The 16,687-nt window shown below is 36.4% G+C and overlaps 1 protein-coding gene across 6 annotated transcripts in view; it reads right to left on the reverse strand.

The window, feature by feature from the left end:
* LINGO2 (leucine rich repeat and Ig domain containing 2) overlaps nt 1-16,687 on the reverse strand; it is a 513,818-nt gene that overhangs the window by 194,084 nt on the left and 303,047 nt on the right. For 2 of the 6 annotated variants that reach the window (XR_007200991.1, XM_048292102.1), the window contains exon 4: nt 15,871-15,999. The exons of the other annotated variants lie outside the window; for them this stretch is intronic. The gene's annotated coding sequence lies outside the window, so the exon portion shown is untranslated. The remainder of the gene's footprint in view (nt 1-15,870; nt 16,000-16,687) is intronic. 6 annotated transcript variants of the gene reach the window in all.

Here is a 16,687-nt window from a genome sequence, read left to right on the forward strand (position 1 = left end):
AGGATTATACTAGCTATTCTTGAGCATTGTCTCCCTGGAAAGCTCATTTCCCTTTTTAAGTGTGATGTTCCTGTACAAATATTTAAGTTATTTAGAAAGTATCTGAATGTCATGGGGTTTCCAGGGAAGGTATATATAAGGTATATATTTTCAGGAGACAAAGATCAGAAGTATACAAGTGCAATTAAGTTCCTTGCCCTCTTAAAGGAAGATATATATATATATATACACATTCTCCCACCACACTACATTGTTCCATCTTGCATGTGGTAACCCTCCAACTATAAAGCCAAAGAAAAGTTACTAACTCCGTATTTATGCCTCAAATCCAAGAACATGTGGCTGTCCCAATACAGTGTAAGGCTGTGTAAGAAGAATAACCCTGAGCAGTTCAGTCTTGCTGTGGAGCACATGCACGCTACTGTGAGCCATTTCAATCAAAGGACACAGAAGAGGGACCCCGCTCCCAGGTGGTGCGTGGGTCAGGGGGCTGCAGGGGAGCACAGGTGCAGGCAGGGCTGCAGAGCCTGTTCTGCAGCAGGAGGGTGGAGGGTTGAGTGTGTGCAGGGCCCCGACAGCCAGGGAGGAGGTTTGAGATGCTCAGAGCCCCTAAGGCGAGGCAGCGTGTGTGCAGCTATGGGCACATGCAACTGTACAGTCTTCCACGTGTATTTGTGTGGGTGGGAATTGTGTTGTCTTAGGATTTGCTACAGAAGGGTGCCTGGAAATTCACAGGTGTTTACTAAGCTTTTGTAAGTGTTTAGTATTGTGGGGTATATCGTTTTTTTTGTTGCTATTGTTACCAAATATGTAATTCACTGACTTCAACTTAATTCTGTGCTGTTAACACAAACAATTTTGATACTGATTTGATTTAAACCATTTCAGCGGATAATTTTTTTCTCAGACACTATAATGTGTTTCTTTTATATGATCAGAATGACTTAACTTGAAACAAAAAGCCCACACCACGAATATACACACTGTCTTAATATAACACCTTCAATACAACAAGTGAACATACAGTTTGCTCCGCAACCAGACACAATTGCTATGTGATTTCAGAGACAGACACTTTGTCCTTTGGAAACTGAGTGCAATGGTAATGTTTCACATATTGAAGATCAAGTACATATTCCATCAGTGACTGAATGGTGTGCAGCTGTTACACTGATAAAAGCCTTTAAAAGAATAATGCAGTTAAGTAAGCTTTTTGTCATTCTGTTCAGATCCTGTGTACATTATAGATGGTGTCTATACATATTCACTAAAATATTGACTTTCTCATAATAATACCTAAAATGTAGTAAGCCTGTAGATGAATAATTAAAATTACTAATAGAAAATTAATTTCTTTAATGGCTTTAAAAAAATATTCTATGAAGTTACAGAGAGTGTTTTTGTTTCTTTTCTACTGTCCTTTTCTTAATGGTACCTGGCATACATTTAAAACCAAACTAGCAATTCTACTTAGCAAGAAAGAAATTTAGAGTTGTTTTATACTGTGTTTAGTATTCTTTTAAATGGATTGATACTGGCTACCATTTGCCTATGATATTACTAACTACTGAGAAGCAATAAAGTAGAAATGAGGAATGACTACATTCTGATAACCAGGAGCAACAACAGGAAGTGGAAAGAAAATTATTTTGGAGCCCTGGCTATGAGAAAAGACCTTAACAAGAAGGTGGCATCAGCAAAGGTGGAAGCAATCCAGTTACAGGTCAGTCTTTTAAAGGACACAGGAAAAAGGTTTATGTCATACATACAGCAGGATGCAGTTGCCTGGAAAACAGATGAAGGTAAGGTGATTTTAGGAACTCATTTTAGTGGAAAACAGAAAAGTAGAAGATATGTTAGAGAATAATGTTAAGTAGAATAATGCTGTAGGAATAATACAGATGAACATAAAAAAGAAAATAGAAGTGCACAATATGTCAATTTCCATTCCTCAGATGTTACAAAAGAGGTTGACATTGTTTAATATAGCAAATGGACTATGCTTTGAGGGTTTTGGATCTTTTTAAAGATAAAAACTCTTTGGTTTATACTGAAGACAAATCTCAGTTTTATAGCCAACTGTCTTCTCTTCTTAGTGAAAAGAAAATTGAACTTATTTTTTAAAACCAAAAAAAGGTTACAGAATGCTCTTATAACAGATAAAACGGTAAATGATGTTGAATTATCTAATTTCTTTTTAACTCATATTGTTAAATTTTTATTTTAAATGAAAATGCAAGGATGTGTCACTCTGAAGTTTACAAATATACAGTCTACCTCCTTTGTTAGACACCCTGAAAAGCCACTTATAGTTTGTAATGTAGTGTGATTACATAGGATTTCTCAACACAGACATACTACACTAAATATCAAAGCACAGTTAAATCACTGCCATCTGTGGAACAGAAGGCTTTTCTGATTATTTACTTTGATAGAATTAGCTCATATAAACTATAACAGCATAAGCACTAGTGTAGACTAATAAATAACTCCACACTAGACTAGTAAATGTGTCTATGCTAGGTGGTTCAGGGCTTAACTAGACTGATGTGCACTCCAAGAGCTCTGAAGGCACAATTTATTATACAGGGAGGAAACTGAGTGATCATATTGCAAAATAATATTTGGTTTATTTGCTATCATGGATCATGCTGAGGAAAATGATATTAAGGCTATAGTATTTAATGCCTATTTAAAGGAAAAAAATTTATAATAGACAGATACTGTTTAATATACATTTGCTTCAAATATTCAACACAAATACTGCAGTAAAATAACTTTACAGGTCACTATTTATTTTAGTAATAATTTATAAAGCACATAAAAAGAATTCAAGGTGATGATGTATCCTAAAATTACTTCACTGGAATATCTCAAGGACATTAATTCTGATGAATTAAGAAGTAGAAGGATACTAACAAGTACTCTTCTAAATGTCAGCTTTTACATCTTGATACTTGTATGTGATCTCAATGGAAATTGAGAAAAAATGTATAAATATTTATTAAAGAAAAGAGAGTGGGCAGGAAACAGACTTGTTTTTTCCCTATTTACCCTACTTAAACTAAGTTCCCTGCTAATCACTCTTGCTTTTTCACTCCTAGAGTCCTCAGATTTTTTCTTCAAATCCTTCAATTTTTCACCCTTATATCTCTTTCTTACATCACCATGCTTGTTTTAGAATTAGTGCAACACTGACTTCTGTCTAACTCATGGAAGACTTACATACACCACAAGGTGAAATGAAACAGAAGCAAAGAAAGTTGCACGTTAATAAGGCTCCTAAGACACTAGGCAAGAAGAGAATTATTATTTAAATGAAATGTAGTGGTTCAAAGAAAACATTTTCTTTCTCTTTTAATTTTCTAGTTGAATTCCACTCTCGAATTTGCAACCAAATTCTATCTTTGAAATACCTTGGCCGAATGTTCTCAAAGCTGATGCTGGTTAACTGGCTTTGTAGACACCGATAGTCACAGAGGCTGAAACTGAGGCACTGTAATCCTTTTCTTAAACTCAACGGGAAGATTACATCAATTGTAAGGATAAATTAAAGTCTTATTTTTGAATAAGCAGTTAATTACTTGCTTGGTTCCAATTGATTTTAGTTGCTATTATGTACATTCATAAATGTCCTTAAGCAGGAGTGATTCAGTGAACTGAAGCCCAGAAGAAGCACAGTGTTGACACTGCTAATGAATGTAAAAGCAAAAAAACCTTGTTATTAGGTAATTTATGACAAACTATTTATAGATCATCAAAGATGGCAAAGAAAGCCAAACTTTCTTGAATATCCAGTTCCTATTTTAGATGCAATTATTTTCATTCTCCAAAATAATTGGGGAGAATTTTTATGCTACTGAATAACTAATATGAACATTTTATTTATACCGTTTTTCTTTTGCAGGAAGCATGTTATGAAATACCACATATTCATCTCCTCAAGGAGAGTGCAGGGGTGAAGAAGAAATGTCTTTTATTCAGACTGGGTTGTTAGCAGAGTGGTTTATTTTCCAAGAAGGAACAGGCCAGTGACTTCCCTTGACACCCCCAGAGTGTGATAGTAAACTTTGGTCGCCTATCTATGTATAACATATGAAGTTTATAATGCACAGTGAAAAATGTGTGAGCATAAGTTTCAGTTCGCACTCCAACATCAACCCTATCTGCAACCTTATAGAGGTAAGTTAGTGTCTCGTCTCAGTTAGTACAGGTAATAGCATGACATGACTGCAATGAGGAGAAATACAGTAAAGATAGGGAAAACCTCAGATACTGTAGTTAACAGAGGTCAGACAGCTATCTAAGATGAGAAAATGATACAGAAATACTGAATGCAAGAAATAAAACCAGCAATAAGACATAATCTAGTATGCTTAAAAAAATAGAGTCCAAGGTGGTCTAGTATCAAACCCACTTCAAGGGGAGGCACTACCTAGGTAATTTCTTTAATATCAGCCTTTTGATCTATATCTATCTCAAAAACTCACTCTTGCCAACCACTCTTACTCTACTGGTCTTACTCATTATTTTTTCCAGAGGGACACAAAACCCAAGACAATATTGTGTCAAGGTACAGAATTTGGAATAGGCACAGTAGACGACCGAAGGGACCAAGGAAAAGGAGGGGAAAGGCATTCAGCTTATGGCCAGCAGCACAGTTGGGGAATAAGTGTCGGGTCTGTGGTTTCTCCGTCAGAAACACTACAGCTATATTTTGCCTGTTTCATTTGCTCATGCAAGAATTAAAAGCTGTAAGGAAGAGATTATTTCAAGAAGATTTGCTAGCAAACCTGGTACCAATTCCGGCCAAATGCCAGGCACCCACAGAAGCCGCTCATTCACCCTCCCCTTCTACAGCTGGGCAGAGGAGAGAAATTTATGGAAGGGTTCATGAGTTGAGATAAGGACCAGGAAAAAACACTCCAAGGGCAAAACAGGCTCATCTTAGAGATACAAAATTAGTTTAGTACTAACAAAATCAGAGGAGGATAATGAGAAGTAAAAATAAGCCCTTAAAAACACCTTTTTTTCCCAACCCCTCCCTCCTTCCCACCGACAGTGCCGGGAGACAAGGCATGGAAGTGTGGTCAGTTCATCACCCAAGATTTTCTTCTGCTTGGCTCAGGGGGAGGAAGTCCTTCTCCTGCTGCACCATAGGAGGTGTCTCCCCAAGGGAGACAGTTCTCTGTAAAATTCTCCAGTATAGCTCCAATCTCATGAGCAGCACTCCTCCCAAAACTGCAGCGCCAGGGCTCTCTCTTCCCACGGGGTGCAGCCCTCCAAGGACAGGCTGCTCCCCCCTGGAAGCAGGGCCCTCTCTCTGCACCGGGTCTCCCGCTGGATCACAGCCTCCTCCAGGCACCCACCTGCTCCAGCGTGGGCACCTCCCCCACGGGCTGTGGGTGGATCTCTACATCCTCCATGGACCCATGGGCTGCAGGGGCACAGCTGCTTCACCATGGTCTGCACCACGGCCTGCAGAGGAATCTCGGCTCTGGCTCCTGGAGCACCTCCTGCCCCTCCTTCTCCACTGACCTTGGTGTTGCCATGTTGTTTCCCTCATGTGTTCTCACCTCCTCCTCTTCTCTGGCTGGAATTGAAACTGTGCATCCCACTTAGTTTTGATTTTCTTCTTAAATATGTTTTCATAAAGGCATTACCATCATCTCTAATTGGCCCAGTTTTGGCCAGTGGCGTGTCCACCTTCAGAGCCATCAGGGATTGGCTCTGCCAGGCATGGTGGAAGCTTCTTGCAGCTTCTCACAGAAGCCACCTCCATGGCCACCCTGCTATTAAAAACCAGGCTGTGCAAAACCAACACTATATATTAGTCTTATTCCAGAAGCACCACACTTGTGTTTCTTGAAAAGATTGAAATCTTTTCCCACTCTCTGGGTGGGGGAATAGTATTCAATACTATTCAATGTTTACCCCACCCAGTATTTTTCCAATGTGCTTCCATTCAAAATACAATAACTCTATTTTGCTCTAGAAAAAAAATCACCATGGCCTGACAAAATTACAGAAGGCCCACAGAAATTATGCAGATCAGCACAGAAAAAGAAACTGGTTGACTATTAGCATGTCACACACATGGTAATGAAATAGTGTTTGACTTTAAAAACCCTCTTATATAATTCTTTAACAAAGAAAAGAAAAAGAAAGATCCAATAAATTACTTGGATCCTGAATCCCTTCTTGGACTATGTTGCTCATATTTGCTTTTGAAGACATATTAAACTGCAAAGTGGTATTTATAGCTAAATGCAGGGTTTCAGAAGAACATCAAAACACCTCAGGTAAGTGCCTTCTGGTGGCTTAAACTGCCAGGAGGATTCAGTTGTGCATATTTTCTCATTTGTTTTAAATCCTCTAATATTATGGGAAAGTAGTCTACTAGCCTCATTCTACAGATGAGAAGTTTTATTAACTTGGATTAAAGTTATGATATCTGTACATGGGGAATGGAGTGGTGATTGCAATAATAATTCTCACTTGGATAGAAGTGGTGGATTATGGTTATAAATCTTGGCTTTGATTATATCTGCATAATAAAGTGCAAGGGAGCTTACAGACTTCTGAACATTTGAAAAGGGGATACTTTCATGAGGAAAGAAAAAGTAATAAAAAAGTCCAAACTCATAAACTAGTGGCATTTACAAGCTAATGACATTTACATACCTGTGTGGCACTTAAAACCCAGGTATATTAGATGATTTTGAAGGTCCATGCCAACCCAAGCCATTTGGTGATTCGATGATACTATGGTACTAAAGCTTTTGGAAACCTAGAGGTTCAGAGAGACACTTACATAGATTTAAAAAACCCAAACCAAATCAAAACAAAAAACCTTAAGTACCTGCCTTCACTTTCTTTCAAAAGAGGCAAATAATTGGTTATGAAAATAAATACCTTCTCTTTTTACCCTGTATTTTGAGGCTTTCCCTTCTCTCTCTGTCTGTTACAAAGGCAGCCTTTAGAAATATGGTCCACAGAGCTTCCATTGCCACTGGAGAAAGGGGCTGGAAAACTTGGCTTACAGAACTGTGTTGTGCCTTGTGATTAGTAGTGTAAACAGAAAAAATCAGTGAATTCCTTACATCTCCAATCCCTCACAGCAGAGGATTTAACTTGCTACATTTGTTGAAAAGGAATGTAACACATCATTATGTCTGTCTGGCAGGGAAGAAGGATCTTTGCATACATTTTGACCTAGCATGTGTCTTACATAAAAAAGAAGGTAAAAGTGAGACTATTTTTAGTCAGGGACCCTAATTCCTCTTGCCAAGCAGTAAAGTAGAGGATTATTTTCCGAACTACTTCCATAGTTGTGTGAGGAATGTAGAAGCAGTCCCTGGAGAACTGACCTATGATACCACTGCAATTACAGTGATATGCCTGTCTTCATGCTCTGCACATCTGTGTTAATTGCCATCAGACCGAAGCTGGAGGGACAATCTAGAGTTACCTTCCCAGTATTGCGCACAAGGATTACGGAATGACAGGTATTTTAAGTTAATAGTTCTCAGTGATACAAAGACATCATGGCACTGCAGTTCAGGGAAAGCCAGCTCTATCTCCATTAACTCTAGCATGGTTGAGAGATGCTTCACTGGAAGATAAAAGGAATACAAAAGAGATGCAACAATCTGTAAATTTGTCAAAGTGCCCTTCCATTTCAGGGATTTTCAGTTCAAGAGTAAAGGAGGTATTTCCTAGGTCAGTCAAGGCCCTAATGAAGGGCTTCTCTAGAAGTTTTGTTTTATTTTGTTTCTAATACTTTTGTATAAAATATAGCTGAATGGATAAGCAAACATTTTGGTCACTTTTCAGAACATGTTAGGTAAGGTAACTGCAAACAGATATTTCAGTTTACAATACAAAAAGTGTGTTCTCAGGAAGCATTCTTCTTATAGAATCATAAAATGGTTTGTGTTGGAGGGGACACTTGAAGGTCATCCAGCCCAACACCCTCATCATGGGAGGAATATGTATCACTAGGTCATGTTGCCCAATGTTCCATCTAACCTGACCATACTACTTACCATGATGTGGCATTCACAATGTCTCTGATAAGTCACAATGTCTGATTTTTTTTTTTTATGTCCAATCTACATTTGCCCTCTTTCAGTTTAAAACTGTTGCCCCTTTCCCTGTCACTAGAGGCCTTGGGAAAAAGATTTTCTTTTTTTGGTTGTTCGATTGGTTGAGGTTTTGTTGTTGGGGTTGTTTTTTTGTTTGTTTGTTTTGTTTGTTTTTCCCATGTCTCCTCTATATATTGTAAAACTGCAGTAAAGTCTCCCTGAAGCCTTCTCTTCTCCAGGCTGAATAAGCTCAATCATCTCAGACTTTGTTCATAGGAGTGGCGTTCCAGAACTCTGACCATTGTTGCATCCCTCTTCTGGACCTAATCTAACACCTTTGTGTCTTTCTTGCACTGATGCCCCGGAACTGGATTCAGGTGAGGTCTCTCCAAAGCAGGGTAGAAGGGGACAATCAACTTCCTTGACTGGCTGGTCACATTTCTTTTTGTGCATCCCAGGATATGGCTGTCTTTCTGTGCTGTAAGCACATATTGCTGGCTCAGTTGTAGCTTCAGGAAGCCCAACTATTTTCATTATGTCAATAACACATTTTAAACATTGGATTTTACCATTTATTTCACCGGCACTCTTTAGCAGTAATTCATGTCAACAGTAATTGCTATATGCCAGCTTCAGTTAAACATATTATCTGAAGCTACTTGCCTAAGGATATAGGAAAGAGTTCTTCATATTTATTTTCAGAAACTAATGAAGAACTGAGTAATAGAATGTTGATCAGAATCACAGGAAAATGTTACTAAGAATGGGGTAATATCACCACATAAGAGAAGGCTATAACTCTTTGTATATTATTACAGAGTCATAGAATGGTTTGAGTTGGAAGGGACCTTGAAGATCATCCAGTTCCATACCCCTGCCACACATCTTCCACTAGGTCAAGTTGCTCAGAGCCCTTAACCCCCTTTATCATCTAAAGAGATAAAAGGGGATCAGCAAAACTATGGAGAAAGCTGCATGATTTATTAGTTTGCTTTAAAGTAGGAAACTAGTCATAATGAAGACACTTCTCCTTCACCACATCAAATATTTTCAGCAATCTCCTTGTATCAGAGGTAACTTCAGTAAGATACACAGAAATAGAGAGGGCTGCCAATGGTAGACAAATTTTCTTCCCATTAGTTACGCTTTCAAAACAAAGTAGGGAATGCTTGAAATTGTTGATGAAAGAAAGACTATCAAATATTGAAATCATCAGTAGTCAAACTATTAAAATGAATATGGATGAAACAAAATGGATGAAATACTTAATTTGAACCAGTATCAAACATCTGGATGCTTATCTTTAGTTTACTTATCTTCATCTAAATTTTCTGCATCTGCAAGTTTCCTGACGTTTCCAGGCATAATACATCACAAGGCACATTACAAGGAGGATGCATCTAGAAGCTCCTGAAGGTGTCTTCAACACCAGTTGTGAATTGCAGAAAAATGTGACCTTTATTGAAAAAAAATGCAGCAAGGTACATATGATGTTATCTACACTATAAGGCTGTAAGCTCAGTTGATTCAAACTGGATTCAAAGGAATGAACACATACTGTTTATTCACACCAACACTTTGTTTAAAATATATTTTCCTTATTTGCATTAAGTTTTCAATGTTTTCCTTCCTGATGGATGTTTCCCACTTAGGTTCAGGATAGATGCTTAATTCCAAACTTAGGTATAAATCACAAAGTTCCTCCTGACAGAAATTTAAATTGAATCGAGTACACATATATAAAGTAAGGATTTGCAAGCCTGAGCTGATTTACTACACATTAAAAAAACCCAAACAAACAAACAAACAAAACTGAACCAAAAAATTTGAAACACCAAAGTTTTCAATCAAAACCAATTCAAAATGCTATATGAAATCTTTTACTCTATGCTACACTACAGGGAAGAAAAGAAAAAATTCACATTAAAGTAACTGGAAAAAGTGTTTCCTAGAACAGGAAATTCAAAGAGTTCCCTATACAGAACCAAAAAGGAAATAGCAGGTAACAGTGCATATGTTACAAGAATGAACCTAAACCAGGAAATGGAAATGAGAACAGACTTCACATAAATGGAATTTGTACTAATGCTTTCTTCAGGAGATGAGTTTCCAACTGACATTACAGTGCTTTGGCTATACTGACTTCCTTGAAAAGTCCTTTTTGAACATAAATCAAAACATTTTGAACAACTGTATGGTAATACATATGTTCCTATTTAGCAGGGCTGCAAAGAGGATGCAGCACTTTTGCGTACAAAATACTGAAGATTATCAATTTTTTTCAGAACAAAAGTGAAGAAAGTGAGGAAGTAGAAATCAAGTATGAAGCTTTCTAGGATGGCCTGGGAGGATCCCAGTACTTTCAATGACTTTTCTTGAGCTAGTTCATCAGTCCTGTCCATCACCCTGATCAACACTAATCATGGGTGCACACTGATTTCCAATTTCCAACTTCCACAATGAACTTCTCAATGATCTGAGAAAAGCCTTTGCAGAAGACCAATTTTTGAAAGAAGCTGCTTAATAATGGATTCCGTTATTTGCTCCAAGTTCTATAGCAGTAAAGCCTGAAAGAAGACTATTGCAAAGTTACAGTTTAGACTGGAGAAACACAATAGGTGATGTGCCCCCTGTTTCATTGCATGTAGCTACAGACAGAAGAATGTCAGGAACATTGGTTTTGGAAAGGGGTAAGTTGAAGATGGTACTATTTAAAGGATATGCACCCATGGAGATTTCATTCCCATTAACTAAGTATGGCATTGAGTGAGAAATCCATTATCCACTTTTTCATTAAGGAGCATACAAGGACTTGGAAGTTGTACATACTAGTGAAAAAAATAAATCTATGCAGCCTTGGAGATTCAGGTTGGCAGAAAGTGATAAAAAGCAAATGGATGATTACCATGTGAATAGTGATCAAGGTCCAAGGAAACTACCATGCCATTTATAACCTTTAGTTATGCACTTAGTCACGTTCAGAACTTGGGAAAATATATCGGTTTTGCAAGAGACTAGGGAATTACTCATAACATTAGCAGGATCTACAGAAACTCTAACAGTCCAACCACTCTAAAATTCTTATTGGCACAAGTCCTTCTCTGTAAATCCACCTAGAACATGATCTACTAGAAAATTTTACTCATGATGGGATATTTTACACTCAGAATCAGAACAGACTGTGAGATTTGAGAAATAAACTCAGCAAAAGGACACTTCTACGGCTACAGATACACATTTCCAAGCACACTTCACTTAAAGTCATCTTGTAGGGGCCAGAATAGTGTCTGATGTAGATCACCATTAATCCACTAATTTATAGTACTTAACTTTGTAATGTACTGGAACTGCAGTTATTTACAGTTAAAGCTGTGGAGTGCTTGCTGTCTCTTGTTTAAAACTGAAATTAAATCTCCAGACAGTGATAATGAAATGCTGCAGGAACTTGGAATCAATTTTGTGAAAGGTGCACAGAAAGATGGTGACTTTCTAGAAAAAAGTCTTTATAGAGGCCTAGGAAAATTTGAGCACATAAAAAAAACCAGTGAAGGGAGCCATCTGAGCTGTCTTCTCCAGCACAATGAATTAATAATGAGTGAATTAGGGAGCCAGAAACAAGTGATTGCAGAAAGCAAAACATAGTCCCTGCTGTCAGTCAATCAAATGAGGCACAAACTAGCAGCTTGTTGCAAAATGGACAAACAGGAATATATATTAGGAAGAGGGAGATACAAGTGAAAGAGAAACACAAATGAACCGAAGAAATAAGGGAGAGAAGATGATGGATAAGCAATGTCTTTAGAGAAAGGGGCATCAAGCAAGGCTGAGGTATGTGCAAGATACAAGCATCTGGACATTGGTGATGGCTTAGATTAGAAGGGATGCTGAGAACAGACAAACATAACAGATGGTAGCAAAAAAAAACCCCCAGCATCCTGAGTATCATTTCCTTCCCTAGAGAGTGAAAACCAATTGCAGAAGCTAACTGAAAATTTATAACCTGCTTATATCTAACATAATACTTTTTTCCATGCACAACTATAATTATGCCAAGCAAAAGATGAACAGGGTCGTAATAAGGGAGCTTGGAGTATGAGTAATCTGTCTTAAAGTACACCCTGCAGAGTGAGACAAGTACTCTTAGACAGGTATTTAAATCTGCACAATGACTGGAGATAATTGTCCAGCTAGCTACACAGACCATATATGAACAGCAAAGCAAGTATTAAATAGTAGTCTGTGAACCCTTTTCAAAACATGACAACAAGACAAATATTAGTCCATAAAGATTCACCCTGCAGTGTTCTCTGCTAACATAGACTAAAGCCATCACTAAACTACTATTGCTCTGAAAATTGAAAAAAAAAAAAGATAGTGTAAATCACCTTTGTGGGCCTTTTAACCTCTGGAGAGAATTTATAGTGTATTGCTTTCTCAAACTATATTAAAATAAGTACCAATGAACTACAAGGACAGTCTCAAAAATGAATGATGTCACCTACCTGCTTCAAACACTTGAAACAGATTAAATAAAATAAAGCATTGTATCCATATATATCAGTATGTTAGAGTGTGAGTAGTAATATTACCAGGCAAAACTTTCATATTACTGTCCTGAGGCTGTTGTCCCTGTCGCTGCCTTCACACCTTATAATACCATGAGTGCAAAAATAAATGCTAACATTGCCTCTACCATTTCTGTTCCATGCTCTCATGACCTTCTTTATCAAGACTGAATACTTAGATAACTCTTTCTACTTATGCTAAAACTTTCTTCTGTAAGTTTCTTTCACTGTACCTGAACTGCCATTTGGTTACAGCAAAACCCATGCATTCCCCACTCAAATGACCACATGACTTTTTGTGATACAGCGCTCACCCCTCATTTCTAATCTGAGTAACTTCTAAGCTGTATATCCATGACAAACAAAAATGCAATACACGCAGCAGTAGCATATTTATGACATAAATATACATATAAGCAAATACACACACCCACTGACACACACAAAATACATATATAGAATAGACTTTAGACATACATATATATATATATATATATATATATATATATGTTTATTTCAGTCCAGTTTAAAATGGTATAAAAGAGTTCCACTATATGTCACAGGAGAGATATGTGCTATGAATGACTTGAGACAACCAAGCATCTTTTCCACTTTTTTTTTTCTTTCACAAATCCCATGTAAATTATTACACCCTCCTCCACTGGAAAATCTTTCTGACAGTGATTCAGTTTTTACCACTGGAAACTGGAATTTTGTTTTCAGTTCTGCCATTGCCACTCACACCTGACCTTTGGTACATTATCTCATATTTTTTTTGTGGCTCAGTTCACTGATCTGCAAAATGGTATAACAATACCTGTGTTGCAGCAAATTGATACTCTCACGTAATGAGACAGCCACAGATGAAAAGCAATATCTAGGAACATCCTGATTAGCCAGTTGCAAGAGCAGGTGCAATGACAGGATTAAGGCTGGCTAATTACATAAGTATTAACTCTGTTAAAGACAAAGTAAGAAAATTATATGATAATGGATTACAGAAATGCACTTTTGATAGGACATGCATCACACCACATACTTAATTTCTCCTAAAAGTGGAAAAAGAAACAAAACAGATTTTTCAGCTACTGTGTTATGGCTAATGAACATATAAACAATAACACCAAGACAGAAGGGTTTTTAATTAATATAATACAGTCCCTACATTTAAAGGCATTAATTAGATATTAATGAGATACTTTCACTCATAAATACCCACATAAAAAATACACATTACTTAATGTAAAATAGTTTCAGAATTAAAATCTTGTTTTGGCATTTCAATATTTCTGGTTTTTTGCTCTTTTTTTTTTTTTTTTTCTGAGAGATTTCACAAGATGCTTTTATCTCAAGATTAATTCCTTGTAATGGAAGCAAAAAAAATTCCACATTTTTTCTGAAAGTCTTTATTCATAAGCTTGTAAGTGCTAGAAATTAATTTTTAATTTTTAGAAATCCATCTGACGTAAATATTTAATGTATAGAAAATCTGCATATAGTAATAGTACTTATTTTAGGGAATTTTTCTACTACACTCAAAATTCAGAGTTCAAAAAGTTAGTATAATTTGTTAATTAATACTCTGTTGCTGGACAGATGTAATTCTGTATAAACATGTGTTCCTAAAAGGATAGATTCATCACACTGCAATTTTATCATTTTTACTTTCATGTCTCTTTAAATAAATGCTACACTTTGGATTTATCAAAATTATCTATAAAAATTTAACTCCACAGCAAACATCACAGCAAGATATTGTTTCAAAGCCTTGAAATAATCAGATTAATCATTAATTTATGGGGTTTTTTTGCTGGATTATCCAATTAATTTTTTTTTTAATATTTTCATGATCAGATATCCAGTCTGAACTTTTATTACTCTTTTCACCAGATTTCTACCTACACTTTTAAACCTAGTCCCAAGAGTAATGGTTGCTCAAGCAATTAAAACTGTCAGATGACCTTTATTTTTGTAACTGATATGAAATTTAAATTAACTAATTTGCATTTGGTTACTTGGAGTCTTATTGTCCACTTGAGTTTTCACTAGACAGGAAAACTGTTTCTCATCCGGTCTGTCATTGCAAATATATTTTTATTCAGAAAGATTGATATTAGAGAATAGTAGTAGAATGTCCATTGCATATTGCCTCCACCAACTTTTTTCAAATTACTACTCTCAGACATCAGCTCTCTCCCGTATACTTTGAAATGAGCCTGAACATAACACAGTAGTATACCCCTGGCCATGCTGCCTTGCCATGTAGTGATACTCCCATCCACAATTTCTTCAGACTTTGTAGCTTTGGATTTGACTGACTACTGTGATTCTCAAGTCATATTCACTATTGACTGACTTTACATCTTTATGTGGATACAATGCTCCTTCTGTAGATTTGTTGTAAAACAAATTTCCTACCAGTATTTTTCTGCGGTGAAAGGAAATAAAGTGATATAATTTTCCGAATGAGGTATATTGTAAGCACACAAAATGCTACCTTTACACAGCCTTTATAGGTGGGTTCAGTATTCTGGTCTACCTGCAGAAACACTTCTAGTTCCTGGAGAAGAACATGTTTGCTCAAATGCATATTTCCAATTTATTTCAGAAGCCAGTATAGATTGAAAGTAAACTTGATTAGAAGATAAAAAAAAAATGGTACAGAAAAATCGTATTTATTTCAACGCTTTTATGGCAAAAGATACTTTACTTTGCCACATGTATGCATAAGTTAAATAAGTACATGCGGTTATCCTTCAATATCCAAGAAAGGAAAATACTCACACTAACCAAGAAACCTGGACTAGCATATTCTTTGCTCAGGTAAACTTCCTAATTGCAAGATTTTGTGATTATCAGACTATACTTTCCTGCAAGTTACATTTTTCTTTGACATTGCTTATATCTTTAGCCTTCCTTCCCCCATAAGAAAATATTTTAATGTTTTCTTACTCTATTATAAAAAAGTGGAATATTATACCATTACATCTTTTACAAAGAATACAGATGTCTGCAAGATGAAGTTATTCATAAAGCCACAAATAAAATAATCTTACTAGATTTTCAATTATTATTCAGGAAAATTAACAGAAGTAGCTCATGCCACAGGCAAATCATAATAATACTCACAGGAATTACCACAATCAGAAAATTTTAAAGAACAAGAAATAGTTTTTTTACTGCCTAGTAGTCCATGGAGATTCAGAACAGTTTCTCACCTCAATGGCTACAGCTGATGTTATCCAGTACAAATCCAAAAGGTCAGACCACATAAACCATGAGGTATGTCTTTGTACTCCAGACAGTACTGGAAGCACTAGGAGTTAACTTCAGAGTTCCCTGCATGTCTTTGATGAAGGGAAGAACAATGAATTTGTGATTAAAGGATGACCAATTGAAATGAAATGAAATGAAATGAAATGAAATAATGAAATGAGATGAAATGAGATGAAATGAAACAAAATGAAACAAACAAAAAAACCCAATAATAATTTTCTTAGGTGACATATTGTAAGGGGTTTTGTCTTTTTTATTAACAAGGGATTTACCATCAGTGTGGTAGCTAGGTGTCGATAATACACTGCAGATATATCTGTGTCCTCAAGGGCATACTCTACAACTGACCATAAAGTCAACACTATGTTACCAAGGTTGTAATCATGATGATCAGTAACGAAATATAAACTCATTTTTCTACTGGGAAAGCCTCATTATCAAAGTGTTTCCCTTGACAGTCCTAAGTAGATTCTGTCATAAAATTATGGAGCCATGCTTAAGCCAAAATCATCTCAGGAATAATTCAACATGACAAGCTAGAGATTACAACTGACACGGACAAATTTATCACATGATGTTCTACATATCATATTATTGAAATATGATGGCATCCTGTCTTTTCCAGTCTTTAAAGAAACAAGAAGAGGTTTGAAAAAAATGATACAATTACAACAGTTGATAGAAAAGCAGTAGTTTCCCAGTAACACAGGAGATACCGTCCTGTATAATATGGTAAACCATTCTGACCTGAACAGTTAT

Source organism: Corvus hawaiiensis, chromosome Z (assembly GCF_020740725.1).
Source record: "Corvus hawaiiensis isolate bCorHaw1 chromosome Z, bCorHaw1.pri.cur, whole genome shotgun sequence".
Classification (NCBI taxonomy): Eukaryota; Metazoa; Chordata; class Aves; order Passeriformes; family Corvidae; genus Corvus; species Corvus hawaiiensis.